This window comes from Anomaloglossus baeobatrachus, chromosome 9 (assembly GCF_048569485.1).
Source record: "Anomaloglossus baeobatrachus isolate aAnoBae1 chromosome 9, aAnoBae1.hap1, whole genome shotgun sequence".
In the NCBI taxonomy this organism is placed as follows: domain Eukaryota; kingdom Metazoa; phylum Chordata; class Amphibia; order Anura; family Aromobatidae; genus Anomaloglossus; species Anomaloglossus baeobatrachus.
This window is the reverse complement of record NC_134361.1, coordinates 58,182,363-58,201,942: the sequence shown is the minus strand read 5'-3', so window position 1 is coordinate 58,201,942 and position 19,580 is coordinate 58,182,363.

Here is a 19,580-nt window from a genome sequence, read left to right as displayed (position 1 = left end):
AGAGTTTTGTAAGTATTTAGGTTTATTGGAAGCAGAGTATATGTGCCAAGAAGTTTGTGGTGTTTTGGTAAAGGACTGGTACGATCTAAATTATTTGAGCTATGTGTAAGTATATTTGGGTTGTGTTATCAAATCTGGAAGTTTGTAATGTTTCCCCGATATTTCGGATGTAATTCTAATGAACTGGTTAATGACAAATGGTTGTTGAGGTCAAATGTATTTTTTTTCTCTCTCCGATTTAAAGGGAACCAACCACCAAGATTTTGCTATATGAAGTAAAGGCAGAACCATACTAGGACTAGGATGCTGAATCCAGGCATACTTGTTGTAGAAAGATCGGATGCTTGGTTGATTTAAATATCTGTAATCAAAGATGCAGAAATGCACTGGACTTTGATTGACGTGTGCATCGGGGACGGGCGTTTGTGGGTTGGGTCCTCCTGTGTCTTGTATTGCATGACCCCTTTATTTTAAATATTGTCCCACCATTGCTGCTGTTGTAAAGGCAGAAAGAAATACAGCAATGTAGATTCTAAAACATCCAAGACTTTATTTTTTTTTTCTTGTTAAAAAAACAACCCATACCCCCTGGTCTACTCCCCAGGATCCGTGCGGAGAGATTCTTTCTGGCTGAGGTGAGCTGATCAAATTTTGGAATTTTTACATTATCACCATTGCTGCTGTTGGTGGCGCATGCGCATTGCCGCAGTAGTTATGTCTTCATTGAAATGGCACTGGAATCCGCGCATGCGCGTACCACGATCTTCAGCTCCATTTTATTTTATTGAAGCCAATGCAGTGAGAAGTATGAGCTACAGAGGCGCATGCACCGATGTAAAAAAAAAAAAAAGAAAATTGCGCATGCGCCAATGCCGGTCATAGTCCTCTTCTTCTCCACAGTGTCTTCAATAATGTGGCACCAGAGATCGCGGTTTGGCATGTGCGGACTGTGGCACCATTTTAATGAATACATTAATTACTAACATCTCCGGTGCCATTTTTTATTTATTTTAACACTGCAGTGAAGACTGAGTGGCAGAGGTGCATGCACAGATGTTAAAAAAAAAAAATAAATAAAAAAAATCTGTGCACGAATTGATGCCACTGAGTCGTTTTCACAATGTCTTCAATGAAATGGCATCGGAGATTGCGATATGTGCATGCGCGCCATTTTAATGAAGACCTAATTACTGTGGCAATGGACACGCACCGCCAACAATAACAATGGTGGAGGTGGCACAATATTTAAATAAAGAAAAGGGGGTATGCAATACTCACAAAGGCCGGCACTCGATGCAGACGCCAAGCAAAGGTGCAGTGCATTTCTGCAACATTGATTAAAGATTCTTCAGCAACTAAGCATCCGATCTTTCAACAGAATGTATGCTTGGGTACAGCATCCTAGTGCCAGTATGGCAGGGCAGTTATTTTATATAGTAAAATCTTGGTGGTTGGTACTCTTTAAGTAAATGAAACTGTCTGTAGAAGTGGATTATGACTAAATGAGCATAAATAAAATATAAAAATTTGGTATATTGCCAAATTCAAGAATGTAGGTTTGTGGTTTTTTTTTTTTACTCTTTATACTCGAGTTATTAGGGAGCCTAACCAGTTGAATATTGAATATATCAGAAATTCTACTTTCAGTTGGACAAAACGAGTTATTTTAAAAGGAAATGTGTGTTTTTATGTGTACAGTCAATGCATATATATATAAAAAAAAATAAGAGATTAAGAAGATAGTACAGATTGTTGCATATTCCCATTTATTTTGGCATTTCATTGTTTAGGTTATGTCTTTTTCAGTTATAATGTGCATGTTGTACAATCTGTTTTTACTGTCAAACGTTCCTGGCATATTAAACATCTGGACATTATGCTCCAACAGATCGAATTAAATAAACGGAAATACATTTTCTTCCTGTGTGGTGGTTTTTCTTTCTTTGTTTATGCTTTTGTTGGCTTGAGACGCTCAGTTGGAGGTAGAAGCTATGACACTGCTGACATTATAAATGCTTCTTTCATGACTTTGTACTGAAATCATGCTTTAAATCATTTTCGGTGTTGCATCTTGGCTAAAATTACTCATTTATTACATAATATTCCAATGAAACGATAATTTGTCTAATTTTGAGAAATTGCTTCAGGAAGTAATCGGTACAGCGTAACTATTTTAGACACATCTCGTGAACCAAGAATTGCAGACTCCGACACACATCTCTGTATCTTAATATTAACGTGTCGGCAAAAAAGAAAAAAACACAATGGTAATCTGCAGGTGAATATCTTTTAGAAGATATTCGTCTTTCTAAACGGAAATGCAGCAACAGTGAGAAAATGTTATGTTCTCCCTGCAGCCGCTGGCTTCCAGTCAGTGCAGGCAGCTGTAGCATTGTGCATAGTGAGCACTGTTGTAATCCCTTACCATGCACCTTGAGTGACCTCCTGCTCTGCAGGGGACTTGAACAGTATTGTACCTGTGCGGAGATCTTATATATGTGTCCCTACTGTGTACTGTGTAATGGCCGTGTCTTACTGTACAGGGACATGGTCTGATCATACCACCTCTCCTGTGCAGGGGACAACACAAGAATATGCAGACATTACAGAATGGGATCATATCTGACAAAATTTGGTGCAATTTTTAGCATTTCCTTCATGTGAAAATGTAAAATCTTGGCTAAGACAACGTTTTTGTGGTAAAAATGTAATTATTTTTTCTTTGCTGCCTAATCATATAAAGTTCTGTGACACACCTGTGGTGTCTATCTGATCACTGTATCCATGGATGAATTTATTGAAGTGTAATTTGTAAAATTGGGTCACTTACTGGGGGGGGGGGTTCTGCTGTTCTGGCACCTCAGGGGCTCTGCCAATGTGCCATGGCACAGGAAAAGTAGTTCCCGATTACATGTAGGGTATCGACACACTCAGGAGAAATTGCACACACAAACTGGGATCCATTTTTTTTCTATCAGCCCTTATAAAAATTTTAGAACTAAACATGTAGTTGAGACCCCCCCATTACTACCCTTGTAAGTCAAAAGAAATAAACACAACAGACAGAGAAAATCCTTTTATTTAAAAAAAACACTTCTTCAATTTATTAACCCCCAAAACACTCCTGTAGGTCCGAAGTAATCCACACAAGGTCCCACGACGATCCCAGCTCTGCTGCATCCCGAGGTCGCAGTGCACAGTGACATTAGAAAACGTAACGAATCACTGTGGCATTAGGGATACACTGATGGAGCTACTGCTGTGAGAGATGACATAATTTAGTTCACCTAAGGTCTCAGCCAGAGGTTCCCACTACCCCAGCTGTGACCTCAGGTGAACTGACCTCGCGTCAGGTGCAGTAATAGAACTCAATGCCGGATTACCGGTTTAGGCGATGTATACACATTGAGTATTTGGTTGCAGGCATGTCTGCACCAAATCTGCATCTGGCAGAAAAAAAAACCCAAAACGCATCAAAACCGCATCATGTTATTGGTCCATTTTTTTTTTCCAGGAGATGCAGATTTGGTGCAGATATGTTTGCAACCAAATACGTAACGTGTGAACATAGTCTAATCTGGTAATCTCTCATTGACATTACCTGAGGATAAGTCACTAAGTTCAAGGAGATAACCAGAGGTCAGTTCACCTGAGGTCACAGCTTGGGGTACTGTGGGAACCTACAGTCAGGGCCAGAAATATTTGGACAGTGACACAAGTTTTGTTATTTTAGCTGTTTACAAAAACATGTTCAGAAATACAATTATATATATAATATGGGCTGAAAGTGCACACTCCCAGCTGCAATTTGAGAGTTTTCACATCCAAATCGGAGAAAGGGTTTAGGAATCATAGCTCTGTAATGCATAGCCTCCTCTTTTTCAAGGGACCAAAAGTAATTGGACAAGGGACTCTAAGGGCTGCAATTAACTCTGAAGGCGTCTCCCTCGTTAACCTGTAATCAATGAAGTAGTTAAAAGGTCTGGGGTTGATTACAGGTGTGTGGTTTTGCATTTGGAAGCTGTTGCTGTGACCAGACAACATGTGGTCTAAGGGACTCTCAATTGAGGTGAAGCAGAACATGCTGAGGCTGAAAAAAAAGAAAAAATCCATCAGAGAGATAGCAGACATGCTTGGAGTAGCAAAATCAACAGTCTGGTACATTCTGAGAAAAAAGGAATTGACTGGTGAGCTTGGGAACTCAAAAAGGCCTGGGCGTCCACGGATGACAACAGTGGTGGATGATCGCCGCATACTTTCTTTGGTGAAGAAGAACCCGTTCACAACATCAACTGAAGTCCAGAACACTCTCAGTGATGTAGGTGTATCTGTCTCTAAGTCAACAGTAAAGAGAAGACTCCATGAAAGTAAATACAAAGGGTTCACATCTAGATGCAAACCATTCATCAATTCCAAAAATAGACAGGCCAGAGTTAAATTTGCTGAAAAACACCTCATGAAGCCAGCTCAGTTCTGGAAAAGTATTCTATGGACAGATGAGACAAAGATCAACCTGTACCAGAATGATGGGAAGAAAAAAGTTTGGAGAAGAAAGGGAACGGCACATGATCCAAGGCACACCACATCCTCTGTAAAACATGGTGGAGGCAACGTGATGGCATGGGCATGCATGGCTTTCAATGGCACTGGGTCACTTGTGTTTATTGATGACATAACAGCAGACAAGAGTAGCCGGATGAATTCTGAAGTGTACTGGGATATACTTTCAGCCCAGATTCAGCCAAATGCCGCAAAGTTGATCGGACGGCGCTTCATAGTACAGATGGACAATGACCCCAAGCATACAGCCAAAGCTACCCAGGAGTTCATGAGTGCAAAAAAGTGGAACATTCTGCAATGGCCAAGTCAATCACCAGATCTTAACCCAATTGAGCATGCATTTCACTTGCTCAAATCCAGACTTAAGACGGAAAGACCCACAAACAAGCAAGACCTGAAGGCTGCGGCTGTAAAGGCCTGGCAAAGCATTAAGAAGGAGGAAACCCAGCGTTTGGTGATGTCCATGGGTTCCAGACTTAAGGCAGTGATTGCCCCCAAAGGATTCGCAACAAAATATTGAAAATAAAAATATTTTGTTTGGGTTTGGTTTATTTGTCCAATTACTTTTGACCTCCTAAAATGTGGAGTGTTTGTAAAGAAATGTGTACAATTCCTACAATTTCTATCAGATATTTTTGTTGAAACCTTCAAATTAAACGTTACAATCTGCACTTGAATTCTGTTGTAGAGGTTTCATTTCAAATCCAATGTGGTGGCATGCAGAGCCCAACTCGCGAAAATTGTGTCACTGTCCAAATATTTCTGGACCTAACTGTATGCTGTAACATCAGGTGAACTCAGTGATGTCACAGTTGCTGCTCCGTCAGAGTGTCCCTGACACTGCAATGATCGGTTTTCTAATCTGACTGCGTACCGCAACCTCAGATGTAGCACAGCCAGGATCATCGTGAAACCTCATGTGGATTTCGTCTGACCTCCAGGGGTATTTGGGGGATTAATAAAAATGAGGGTGTTTTCTTTGTTTATAAAAAAGGATTTTTCTGTGGTTTATTTCTTTTGACCTACAGGGTTAGTAATGGGCGCTCTCATAGACCCCTCGCCTTACTAACTGCAGGATTGATGACAGCTGTGTTTGTTTTTTGTTTTTTTTTTTCTTTTTGACAAATCACAGTTATGATATTACCCCGATTGCAACCGCTCCAGAGCAATCAGTATGAGCCAGTTAAGCGCTAGGATTGGCTCATCTAATGGATGTGACAATTCTGGGACAACTGTGGACTGCTATTTTTAGTTTGGCGGGCCCAACAACTATGGGCCTCCTCCGGCTGAAAATACCAGCCCCCAGCTGTCCGCTTTATCTCAGCTGGATATCAAAATGGGGGGACCGCACGCCGGTTTTTAAAATTTATTTAAATTAATTTTTAAAAAGCTGCATGGGGTCCCTTGTATTTTGATACACAACCAAGATAACGGACACAGCTGGGGGCTGCAGACTGTAGCCATCTGTATTATTTGCACTGGTTATTAATAAACGGGAACCTACATAGTTTTTTACAGTTATTTTTTTTTTTAACACTCCACAACCAATCACAGACACTGGCAGTCTAACTGCACCAATCACATACTCTGTCACAGAGGGTAGAGCTGGGGAAGCAGAGTATATGCATGAGATTATTGAACCCAGAAGCAGTGTGACAGTTGCGCATAGATTCGGTAAGTATAACTGTCCTGCTCTAATCCCCATATTTCTTCCTTTTGCAGCCCCGTAGCCCCTACGAACACCATTTTATAACACACAAGTTTGGGTCCCCATAGACGTATCTAGTATTTGGGGGTCAAGTCTATTCTCGAATTGGACTTTAAAAAAGAAAAAGAAAAAAAGGTCCGTTTGGAGCTTCCGAACCAGAAAGTTCTCATATCTCTAGTGATGAATAAATCTCAACATATCTAAATCTCAGAATCATTGGAATATCTTGAAGCATTCCAGAGTTATTACATCATAGTGATACTGGTCAGAATTTTTAAATTTGACCTGGTCAGGAAGGTGAAAACAGGCTGGGGTGAAGGGGTTAATGGTTTGGGGTTTTTTTTACCTGACCGGTTCCATTTAAAAAAAAAATAAAAAATACTCATGTATAGATATTATGCTTACATATTGGTTAGGGCACACTCTGTTGTACTTTTCGTTTCCCGTCAGAACATTCACACACTGTCCATTTATGGTGGTGACACCACATACCCAGTACCCTAGGTTCCATGCTCATCTGCCATCTTTCTGGCCTTCTATACACAGACACCAGGGTGATTACCACTTTTGTGCAGGCCAGTGCATAAAAATGGACTTCCCACATTAGAGGCCAGCAGTAAATTAGGTGGAGAGTCAAAAATGGAAGTAAAAACCGCAAAAAGTAGCATGTCATGTAAAATGTTGCAAAAATCATGCAAACATTTCAGGCTTATATAAAATAACTGTGGAAAGGAAGACTGGAGTACATTTATGCAAAAATTTAGAGACTTTTAAAAAGTTGCAATTGATGAATCCATCCCAAATCTTTGAAAATCAAAAACCATGCCCACATTGGAAAACATAAAAGAAACAAACAAAAAATAGATTAAAAAGGTGCAAATTAAAAGGATTTGGATCAAATAAAAAACAGGCAAAAATACAAGCTAGTAGGCAAAAAACCCACAAATGCAATAATGATTTGGGCACAAAGTTTTAAATAAGGAAGGAAGGCGACAAACTCTAGCGCCACCTATTGGAAGTAGCAATCCTAAAAGTCAAAAGTGGCTTTTTAACAAGCTTTTTCATGTGACTAGGGGTTCTGATTTGGCATAAATCCTAATTTGCAGACACTATGTTTCGGGGTGATTGCCCCTCGTCAGTGCAAAGTATGGGTGTCTGATCTGGCTCATGAGAAGCTATAGCGGTAATAAAGCAAGAATATAGCTTCTACATCATCCCCAGTATTGCACCATGGTAAAGATATATACCATATATAGATATATGGTACTACTTGGACTAGAATTAGGGGGCAATTCAAGAATATATTTAGGAAAACAATGTTTCTTTGCTGTTTTTCTTATTGCATTTCTTTTGGGTTTTTTTTTGTTTTTTGTTTTTTTTTAAGCTTTTCTTTTTTGTGTGCGGTGAGGGATCGCACTTTTCAGGCAGTTTCTCATAAGCTTCTTAAAAAAAAAAAAAAAATACTGTCAATGGGTCAGATTGACAAAGCCTAATACAGCTGGCTAAATTTGTGCAAAACATTCTTTGCATCACATGCTCTGAAATGGGTGTGAATTAGATAGAAATCCCACATGCCAAAATTGCACCACAGTTTGGCTCTACTACATGGATCAAAATAATAAGCCAACCTTTAGATTCTGTAAATTTCCATTACACAGAGTAAGCATGTACCAAATTTTTCAAAACGAAAAGAAAGGAGGACACAAAGTGCAATATTGTCTTATCCGATGGAAAAAATGGGAAAGGTGCTGGGAGGATGTTGGTCACTGTTGGGTTGGTATAACCCCGTAAGTGAGGAATCTAGGATTAACCAGCTGCTGCAGCACCCTCAGGTAAGGAGAACAAGTGACATCAGGATAGGAGTGGTGATCTTTGCTGCCGATGTATTAGATGAAACCATCAAGAGGACATTGATTGAGTTCTACCAAACGTTATTCACCCAACGCATTGGACCATCTTCATGAGGAGAAGCACAGTAATGGTTCTTCTGATAATGAAGTTGGTCCAACTTCGAAACGCTTTGGACCGAATAAAGTTTGGTAGAATTCCATCAATGTCCTCTTGGTTTCTTGTCTTTTAAAATGTCAGCGCAGATTACCAAAATATTCAAACGGTATGAGCATTATTAAAGATTTGTTACATAACATTTGGAATTTTGACTAAGAAATTATATTAAGAGGTTAGACCACTTGGGTATTACCCAGAGTCATTAAGAAAAGCCAGAACAAATAAGCTTAGGACAAGTCTCATGTTTTCTTTATATGTATCACCGGATTAATGACAAAGAAAAACTGGCGTTAGAATAAAAGAGAAAATATGGCACGTTTCTTCCTGGAGGTATTTTTTTTTCTACCCATCCCAAACGAAATCTTCTTCTAGAGAAGTATAAGGTGGGGCGATGTTAATAAATTCGCTGTGCAGCTGCGTGACCCAGTTCTAACAAGTTTTATAAACACTCTTTATTCCATCAAAAACAGTTCTGTACTCTCAACCTCTCACGAAGCTTGTGGGATAATATACATGAAGGAGTAGTTTGGAAACTTTTTAAAGGGGACCTGTCAGGTCCCCTATGCTTTCTAACCCAGCAGCCTTCATATATGTATGTCATTGCCTCCCTAACCAGCCGTGAGAAACTTAAATTCCATAAAAAAAAATCTAATAATAAACCAAAGTGGGAGGAGCCCACAATTGGTTAACAGCAACTCATAGTAAATATGATAAGCAGAGAGAAACCATGAGTGAGATCACAAAAACCCAAAAGTGGGGAAACATTACCAGGGTCTGTGGAAGGAAAGGCCCCAACGTACGTTTCGCAGCAATCAGCGCATAGCCAGCCGCTTCATGGGATTTTGTGGTCTCACTTATGCCTTCCTATACACACCTATATAAATGTCTCCTTGCTCTCTAACTGCAATTCTGCATGTACTGTGATCAGTTAAGGTAATGGTCACTTTTTTGCTGCCACTTGGTATTATTTGAGACCATGGATTACTGACTTTGTCTGATAGGCTATATATGTGAGTAGCATTACTTTAACATCTGCCTTATTAGGTCTGTACCAGATAATTTTTACCATCCCCAGCCTCATTTGTGTCATTATTTCATGTATTAGTCTTTTTGCACTGTGCACTTTGAATTTTCTAATAAATAATATCTTTTATATATCAGCAATTTTTGTTCATGGTTTTTCTGCTTACCCTAACCAGCCATGTATCAAGTTATTTACTAAATTCAATGTTAAAAAAAGGATTTGTAAGCTCAGCTGTTCCTATGTTAATGAGGGGCTTGACTAGTTGAGGGGCTGTTGTTTCCTCAGACTGGTCTGCCCTCTTTCAGTGTTATCTGGTAAAATAGGAAATCTTGCGCGTGCCTGTGTTCATTCACATTGAGCCTCTTCTGAAGTTGCGTGCACTTGTACCAGTTTCAGCAAGGTGCACTGTGCATGATCGGAAGAACAGCTTCTGCACTTCCGATCATGCTCAGTGTCCTGCTGTGAAGCCGGGATGCGTTCACCCGGCTTCAATAGAGGCTCAATGTGTGTGAACACAGCTGTGCACATGTGCAAGATTTCCAGGAGCTGACGTTGACGCCGGCTCGTGGAAATCTTGTTGTCACATCCACAGGGGTATGATAACATGGAAAGAGGGCTGATTAGTAAAGATGAGCGAACCGGTCGTGGTTCGGCTCGAGTTCGGTTCGTCGAACGGAGGTCCCGTTCGAGTTCGGTTCGTCGAACCGAACTCGAACTGCATAGGAAACAATGGCAGGCATTCACAAACACATAAAAACACCTAGAAAACACCCTCAAAGGTGTCCAAAAGGTGACAAACAACTCACAACACAACACAAACACATGGGAAAGTGACAAGGACATATACTCATGCGAAAACAAAAGAGCTGGACAAGGAAAAAGAGGAGGACACAGATATAGGCATGGCACGCCCTTCTAAAGTCATGTAAAACACCGCAAGGTGACTCCAAGCGGAGTCTCCCTTTTTTCCAAAAATTGGGCCACACACACACCCCTTCAGGGGCAGCAGTTGTGCCCCAGTTGTACACTTCACAGCTAGATTTGCATCAAGCACATTCAAAAATACGCCATTCTTAACCGTCCCCAGGATGACACCGGGGTAGGGGAGTAGGTAGCAAAGTCTTTCCTGATCCCAGCTCTGTTCATCTTGGCTCCTTTTTAAAAACACTGTAAGCAAGGGTTACTCCAAGCGGAGTCTCCCTTTTTTCCAAAAATTGGGCCCCACACACACCCACCCATTCAGTGGCAGCAGTTGTGCCCCAGTTGTACACTTTACAGCTAGATTTGCATCAAGCACATTCAAAAATACGCCATCCTTAACCGTCCCCAGGATGACACCGGGGTAGGTAGATAAAGTCTTTGCTGAACCATGACTTGTTCATCTTGGATCATTTTTAAAAACAATGTAAGCAAGGGTTACTCCAAGCGGACTCTCCCTTTTTTTAAAAAATTGGGCCACACAGACACCCCATCAGTGGCAGCACTTGTGCCCTAGTTGCAAACAGGATGTTTTGATTTGCATCAAGCACATTCCAAATCCACAAGCATTTACTCTCCCCAGGATGACACAGGGGTAGTAAATTCCTTGTGGATCCATGACTTCATCATTTTGATGAACGTTAGTCTGTCCACATTGTCACTGGACAGACGCGTGCGCTTATCTGTCAGCACACACCCAGCAGCACTGAAGACACGTTCAGAGACAACGCTGGCAGCTGGACACGACAAAATCTCCAAGGCGTAACTGGAGAGCTCTGGCCATTTTTCAAGATTTGAAGCCCAAAATGAGCAAGGCTCCATTTGCAAAGTCATGGCATCAATGTTCATTTGGAGATACTCCTGTATCATCCTCTCCAGCCGTTGACTATGTGTCAGACTTGTTGTCTCTGGTGGCCTTGCAAAGGATGGTCTAAAAAAATTATGAAAAGATTCCATAAAAAAACTGTTACCAGCACCAGATACGGTGCTACTGATACGGGTAGACTGTTGAAGATGACGAAACCGTCCCATGTTTGTCAAGTTACAACTGGGAGATTCACTTCCTGCACCTGCACGGTTGTTTGGTGGAAAAGCTGAGCTAAGATCGAGTAACAGCTTCTGCTGATACTCCTGCATACGTGCGTCCCTTTCTATGGCTGGAATTATGTCACAAAATTTGGACTTGTACCAGGGATCTAATAGTGTGGCAAGCCAGTAGTCATCATCACTTCTAATTTTGACAATACGAGGGTCATGTTGGAGGTAGTGCAGCAAGAAGGCGCTCATGTGTCTTGCGCAGCCATGCGGACCAAGTCCACGCTGTGTTTCTGGCATAGAGGTGCTAACCGTTCTTTCTTCCTCTGACATCTCCCCCCCAACCTTTTTCAACTGAAATTTGACCAAGGTCTCCCTCATCCGTTGAATCTTCCATGTCCATGGACAGTTCGTCATCCATTTCTTCATGTTCTCCTGCACCTTCCTCAACATTTCGCCTGCTACCATGCGCCCTTGTTGATCCCTGTCCCCCATGGTCCCATGCCTGCCGCGTTGGTGATGATGAACGTCTGGACCTTGGTGATGATGTTGTCCCTTGCGCATATGAATCCTCCTGTAGTTCCTCCCCTTCCTGTTGTCCCACCCCCTGACTCCGAATAGTGTTTAGTGTGTGCTCCAGCATGTAAATGACTGGAATTGTCATGCTGATAATGGTATTGTCAGCGCTAAACGTATTCGTCGCCATGTCGAAACTGTGCAGAAGGGTGCATAGGTCCTTGATCTGAGACCACTCCATCAGGGTGATCTGCCCCACCTCTGCATCTCGTTGGCCCAGGCTATACGTCATGACGTATTGCACCAGGGCTCGGCGGTGCTGCCACAGTCGCTGTAACATGTGGAGAGTTGAATTCCAGCGTGTCGCCACATCGCATTTCAGGCGATGAACCAGCAGGCTGAAAGACTTCTGGAGCGATGCAAGTCGTTCAGCTGCGGCGGTTGATCGGCGGAAGTGAGCAGACAGTTTTCGTGCCCTGGTCAGAAGGCCATCTAGGCCAACAAGGTTCAACACGTGAGCCATACAAGGCACGTGTGTCACCTTGCCCAGGCGAAGGGCCGCACCCAGGTTTGCAGCATTGTCGCACACGGCCTTACCAGGCTGCAGGTTGAGTGGAGACAACCATTTACCAAACTCAGTCTCCAGAGCTGCCCACAACTCAGCCGCTGTGTGACTCTTATTCCCAAGACATGTCAAGCTAAAGACCGCCTGATGCCGTTGCGCTCTGCTGCCAGCATAGTAATGAGGGGTGCGTGATTCCTTCTGCGCAGTGCGAACACTGGTGGCCTGACCAGGCAGGCTTGGGGCGGAGGTGGAGGACCCAGATGAGGTGGGGGAGGCAGAAGCAGTGGCGGAACTTGGACAGACAGAGGATTGACACACAAGTCGTGGGGACGGCAAGACTTGTGCAGCAGACCCTTCACCATCTATCACCATAGTTACCCAGTGCCCAGTCAGCGACATGTAACGTCCCTGTCCATGCTTACTGGTCCAAGTATCGGTGGTGAAATGCACCCGTTGACACACAGAGTTTCTCAAGGAAGCGGTGATGTTGTGTGTGACATGCTGGTGTAGCGCGGGCACAACTTTCTTAGAGAAGTAGTGGCGACTGGCCATCTGGTACTGGGGCACAGCGACAGACATAAGGTCTCTAAAATCCTGTGTGTCCACCAGGCGGAAAGGCAGCATTTCGGTAGCCAAGAGCTTACAGAGGGATAAAGTCAACCTCTTAGCTTTGTCATGGGTCACAGGAAATGGCCTTTTATTTGTCCACATCTGAGGGACAGAGATCTGGCTGCTGTGTGTAGACGGTGTTGAGTAGGGTGTCCCTGGAAAAATGCAGCTTTGTGAGGAAAGTGCAGGCGTAGACATGATGTTGCCTTCATCCAACGTTGGTGCTATCGATGTCTGAGAGAGCTGTACACACGCACTTGTTTCCCCTTACAAACCAACTGACGACCTACCAAGCAAACTGCCTGTTGCGGTTACAGTGGTGGAAGTTGTGCGTGGAAAACCAGGTGTGACAGCTGTCCCCACAGTCCTAGAAGATGAAGAGCGCGCAGATGCACTAGAAGGGGCAGGCGGTGGATGGTTCGCTCCGCTAGGCCGCATTGCAGCACGGTGAGCTTCCCACCGGGACATATGATATTTATTCATGTGACGATTCATGGAAGAAGTTGTCAAACTGCTGAGGTTTTGACCTCTACTAACAGAATCATGACAAATTTTACAGATCACATATTTTGGGCGATCTTTTGCTATGTCAAAAAAGGACCAGGCTAGGCAAGGCTTAGAGGGCATGCGACCTGTTGATCCACCCCGACTAGTGCTCAGAGGCAGAGTGGTGGCTGAGGATGCAGTTGTAGACGTGCTACCAGTACTCCGACTCTGTCCAGGAAGGCGCAAGGTAACTTCGTCATCAGTTGCATCCTCCTCCACCACCTCTGTTGACCTCCTCGAGTGCCTGACTGTGGGTTGACAGTAGGTGGGATCTAGAACTTCCTCATCAATTGTTGTGTTTGCACTCCCCTCACCCTCAGACCGAGCCTCTTCTTGCCCTGACCGAATATTTAAGTTGTCATACCAATCTGGTATCTGTGTCTCATCGTCATCAGTATGTTCCTCATTGTCTATAACAACAGGTGTTACAGTTGGTGAAAAAGGGTCAACATTATGCTCAGAAACTTGGTCCTCACGGCCTGAATCAGAGTCACAAAGGTTCTGGGCATCACTGCAGACCATTTCCTGGTCTCTACTCACTGTAGCTTGGGAGCAGACCTCTGATTCCAAGGCTATAGTGTGACTGAACAGCTCTGCAGACTCAGTCATCTCAGTTGCACCATACTGTGCAGGGCGGATGGAGACTTCAGAGCTGGGAGAAAGCAAGTTTGATTGGGATGACAACTCAGAGGACTGGTGTTTTTTGGATGCGGTAGTTGAGGTGGCGGAGAGGGCACTTGTTGGACCACGAGATCCATTCAAGCATTTTCCTTTTTTGTCCATCATCTACCTTTGTTCCAGTTGTCCATGTCCGTAAAAAAGGGAGCACATCGGATTGTCCACGGTAAGTAGTAGACATCTTACTTTTGCTGGTAGATGGTCTATGTTCAGCAGATGATAATGGAGCTTTTCCACATTCCCCACGGACAAAACCTTTTTTTCCTTTTCCAACACGCCTCTTCCCCTTTCCACCAGCATCTGTCATTTTGCCACTCATTTTGATTGCGACAAGATTGTGCACTTAAAATGTGGTAGTAAAATTGAGAGGTGGTGTAGATTGCAGCGGTGGTCTATTTTTATTAACAGCAGAATAAACAACAATAATTATCACTGACAATGCAACTACGGCCCTTAAACTGGCAGCAGTGTTTGCTAGTATAATGGCTTACTAACAATGAGTTTGAGTGTGCAATGCAGGCAGACGTGCTGCAAATATCTTTGCACTTGTGGGACGATACAGAAGTCCAACAGCCACGTTTAGGATGCCACTTAGTTCACTCAGTGTTTGCTAGTATAATGGCTTAGTAACAATGAGTTTGAGTGTGCAATGCAGGCAGAGGTGCTGCAAATATCTTTGCACCAGTGGGACAATATAGAAGTCCAACAGCCACTTTTATGATGCCACTAAGTTCACTCAGTGTTTGCTAGTATAATGGCTTAGTAACAATGAGTTTGAGTGTGCATTGCAGGCAGAGGTGCTGCAAATATCTTTGCACTAGTGGGACTATACAGAAGTCCAACAGCCACTTTTATGATGCCACTAAGTTCACTCAGTGTTTGCTAGTATAATGGCTTAGTAACAATGAGTTGGAGTGTGCAAAGGGCAGGAGGGTACAGTGGCAGGGTTGTGGGTCTCTGGGTAGAGGAATGGAAGCCTGCCTTTCTATCCCTCCTAATGGGGAAATGCAGCGAGGAAATCCCTGACCTTAGCTACACAGACGCTGTCATCTTGTGTAGCTGTTAAACTCTGTTTTCACGGACCTGTCACCTATGGCTCTGACCCTGCCGGTATGAGCCCTTAAAAGGACTGATAGAAAGTGCTATCCCTATGCTGTCCAGCGCTGTGTATGGAGCGTATACAGCAGTATCGGCGATAGGAGCTGCGCCAGTGATGACTGACACCAAGGTCGCAGAAGGCAGATAATGGCGTGCTGGAGGAAAATGTCCGGTTTTATAATGCAGGGACATGTGACATGGACATCCTATCACACATGCTGTTGCTTCTCTGGCTAAAAGTCCACTTAGCTGTGTGTGTGTCTGGGATTTATAAATGTTCAAAATGAAAGGACGGGTTTTTTTACCGCGCTATAAACAAAATTTTTTCCCTGAAGAAGGAGGTGTGTATACCTCTGAAACGCGTAGGAATGTTTTAATAAAAGAATCTTTATTTTACAAACACCCATTGTGGTTTATAGCGCGGTAAAAAAACCCGTCCTTTCATTTTGAACATTTATAACTCTCTCCAACGGGACCGCAGCTTTAACCACTCCAGCACTCACACAAGTCTGCACAGGGGTTGTGACTGGCACAACCTGATCAGGTGAGTGTATTCATTTCCTTTTCGCCTTAAACCCATATACCGGGTAAGACACTATTTTCTTGCGCCTTTTCCCTCCTCAGATTTGTGTCTGGGATTGGCTGACATGCTGGCCCGCCCCACTACACGCGCGCGCTTAGGGAAGGAAGACCAGGAAAAAAAATAAATGGCGATCGCCATTATCCATACAGCAGTGATCTGAATGCGCTGTTCCCGCACACTATACACTGAAATTTCATGATAGTGTGAGTCACAGAGTGACTCACACTATTACAGCGAAAAGCCAGCTAGTAATTAGCTGGTCTTTTTGCTGCTAGAACCGTTCTCGAACGTATCTAGAACTATCGAGCTTTAGCAAAAAGCTCGAGTTCTAGTTCTATCTAGAACAGCCCCCAAAATCACTCGAGCCGCGAACTGGAGAACCTCGAACCACGAACCGCGCTCAACTCTACTGATTAGTTTGGGGATACAACAGCCCTTCGACTAGTGTCAAGCCTAATTAGCATAGGACCAGCATAGTTTATAAATCATTTTTTTTAAACATTGATTTTAGTAAATAGCATCATACAGGGCTGTTACGGTGGGAATTTGACAAACAGGCATGAATGCTGCTGGATAAGGCTGCTTTCACACATCCGGTTTTTGCTGTCAGGCACAATCCGGTGAATACCGAATAAAACTGATCTGGCGCTGAATGCGTTTTTATCCTCATTGAATTGTATTAGCGCCAGATTGTGCATGATGGCCTTGCATTTCATCCTTCTTGCACAGGATCCAGCAAAATTTCTGTGTCCGGCTGCCAGAAAGGACACACAAGGGAAAGTTTTTTTGTCACCGGCAAAAAATCGCACCGCGCCGGATCCGGTGGCGTGTTGTAAAATGACAGCCTATGCGCGCCGGATTCGTCAATGTGGCAGTCTCTCGGTTGGTCGGTCGTTCTCTCTTTCTCTTTCTATCTCTCTGTCGATGTCAGTCTCTCTCTCTGTCAGTCTCTCTGTCGGTCGGTCTCTCTCTCTCTGTCTCTCACTCTCACCCCCTCTCTCATACTCACTGATCACCGGCACTGCACTGCACAGCTGTCACACTGCTCCAGCAGCTTCTCCTGCTTTTGAAAATGCCGGACCCTCATCATTCCATCTCGTATTCACTGCTTCCCCGCCCACCGGCACCTATGATTGGTTGCAGTCAGACCCACCCCCATGCTGAGTGACACTCACTGCAACTTATCACAGCCGCCGGTGGGTGGGTCTATATAGTGCAGTAAAATAAATAAATAAAAAAAAAATGGCGTGAGGTCCCCCCCCAATTTTGATACCAGCCAAGGTAAAGGTACACGGCTGAAGGCTGGTATTCTCAGAATGGGAAGCCCTACGTTATGGGGAGCCTCCCAGACTAAAAATATCAGCCAGCAGGCGCCTGGAATTGCCGCATCCATTAGATGCGACAGTCCCAGGACCCTACCCGGCTCATCCCAAATTGCCCTGGTGTGGTGGCAATGGGGATAATAAGGGGGTAATAAAGAGTTAATGGCAGCCCATAGCTGCCAATAAGTCCTAGGTTAATCATGGCAGGCATCTATGAGACACCTTCCATGATTAATCTGTAGGGAAAGTAAATAAACACAAACACCAAAAAAAATCCTTTATTAATCCCCAATGGATCTGTTTTTTTTATCGAATCAATCGCACCAGTGTTACTGTGACGCCCTGGGCAAGCCAGGGGTCACAGGTCAAGACACCACCACACACCCTACATTCCCTGCAGGCACACCAAGGTCAGAACACAAATCCTTGTTGCCTTCTTCCAGGGGCTGATGTCCACACCAGGGGGTGAGCCAGGTGGTTGGCTCCGCCCACCGAGGAGTTCACAGCCCTGGAGGCGGGAAAACCAGGCAGAGATGAGATAGAGTTTGAGTTGAAGAGTTGAATGAAGTGGTAGAGGAGCAAGAGAAAGGGGCTGAAGTGAAGTAGAGTGACAGAGACTGAAGTTAGTCCGGGTGTGTGCCCCGGACTGAGACAGCAAGGTTGGCAGACGGCGGTGACCGTCTGCAGGAGAGGCTGATCGGAGGTTGCCGAAAGGACCATGGACGGGTGGTGGCCCGGCGGTACCGGAGCGGTATACAAAGAGAAGCCAGCACCATTGACAGGGGCCTTTCGGATCCCGGCAAGGCTTGGAGTCGCCGTACAATTTGCCAAATCCGTCAGTGAAGGGGACCTCCGGGTCTCCCAACAGCCAAAGTCCCGATTGAAGGCAACCGTCCAACCATATTGGAGAGACACCGCCACCGCCAAGGCACCAGTTTCTCAGGCCCAGCGCCTGCGGGCAAGAGAGGGGCTCCTCCGGCTCATATCCAAGCTGGGGAGCGGGTTACCGGTGGGAATCCATCGCTACCAACAACCATATCTATGAATATAGCACCAATTCAGAACCAGTAGGTATTAGAAAAGAATTCCAACATGTACAATTGGTATAGATGTAGCAACATGTGATATTAAAACTTAACCTTTAATTGGGTTATTTAAAATAGATATACAAACTGTGATCCAAACACCATTAAAACCTAGAGATGATGGGACCAATGTGTACTGTGTGTATCTATGGCACCATCATTTACAGAAAAGGGGAACGGGTAATGTTCACCTGAATAAACAGCACCAGAGACGTGCTGAGTTTTACAACACACAAATAACTGATGTGGTATCACTGTTTAGACAAATGCTGTGTAGGTGTAGCCTTCAAGGGTGAGTGTATGCACAAGAAGTAGCACGCCACTCCACAGACAAATTATTGTCACTCAGCGTCATAAACACCAAAACAGAAAATATGTGAATGTCCCACCATAGAGCTAAACTAGTGTAATACGCTCCAAATGGGGACAGCCAAACTCATGCACCATGACAAACAATGCCCATGAAATAATGACCTCATAATACATATACCCTGCTCAATACCAACAGCGGCAGGGGGTCAAGGACAATAGGATGTCATGTACAGTGTAATATTAGGACCACTTGAAGTGGAACCATCTCACCCAGTCCTCGTGTCGGTGAGGTGTCGTCCTTCTCCAGTGCTGCTTGGTCCAAATACCGGCACGGGGGGAGCAGTGGTTTGGTCGCTGGCCCTATCTAGGATACCGCTGACCCTTGGATAATCCACAATAACTCCCGCCCTTACAAGGGCAGTCCACAGCTGGCCCTGTTGTGGCTGACCCTAATAACCATCAAGCAGGTGACTCCCGACGCGTTTCACAACAACTGCTCATCAGGGGAGGCTTGGAACACCTGAAAATCGTGGTTTTGGCTCAAACTTGGAGCTCAAACCTATGTGGCCTGGTATCATTGAAGGTGTACGATGTACTGAGGTAATTAAAGGGGACCTTGATCCCACCTCCCTTCCTCAAATTGAAGGAACCGCCCAGCATGATTATGTAAATGATGCGGCGGCAATAATGAAAACCAGGATGATATACAACAGATCCACCCCAAATCGTGAAGGCGATATAATGATCACTAGCCAAAATAAAATGCAGTGAGATGCAATCCGTTAGGTATAGGGCGACATAGCTCTTACCAGAAAGGACACACGTTTATTTCCTTTCTCATTTGGTAATCCAGTTAAAGGACGCCGTACTTCCTGGTGGTCCGATCACGTGGGTAGTCACGTGATCGGGAATGTGAGGACCAATAAGAATCGGTCGCGTCATACAGAGCCCGAC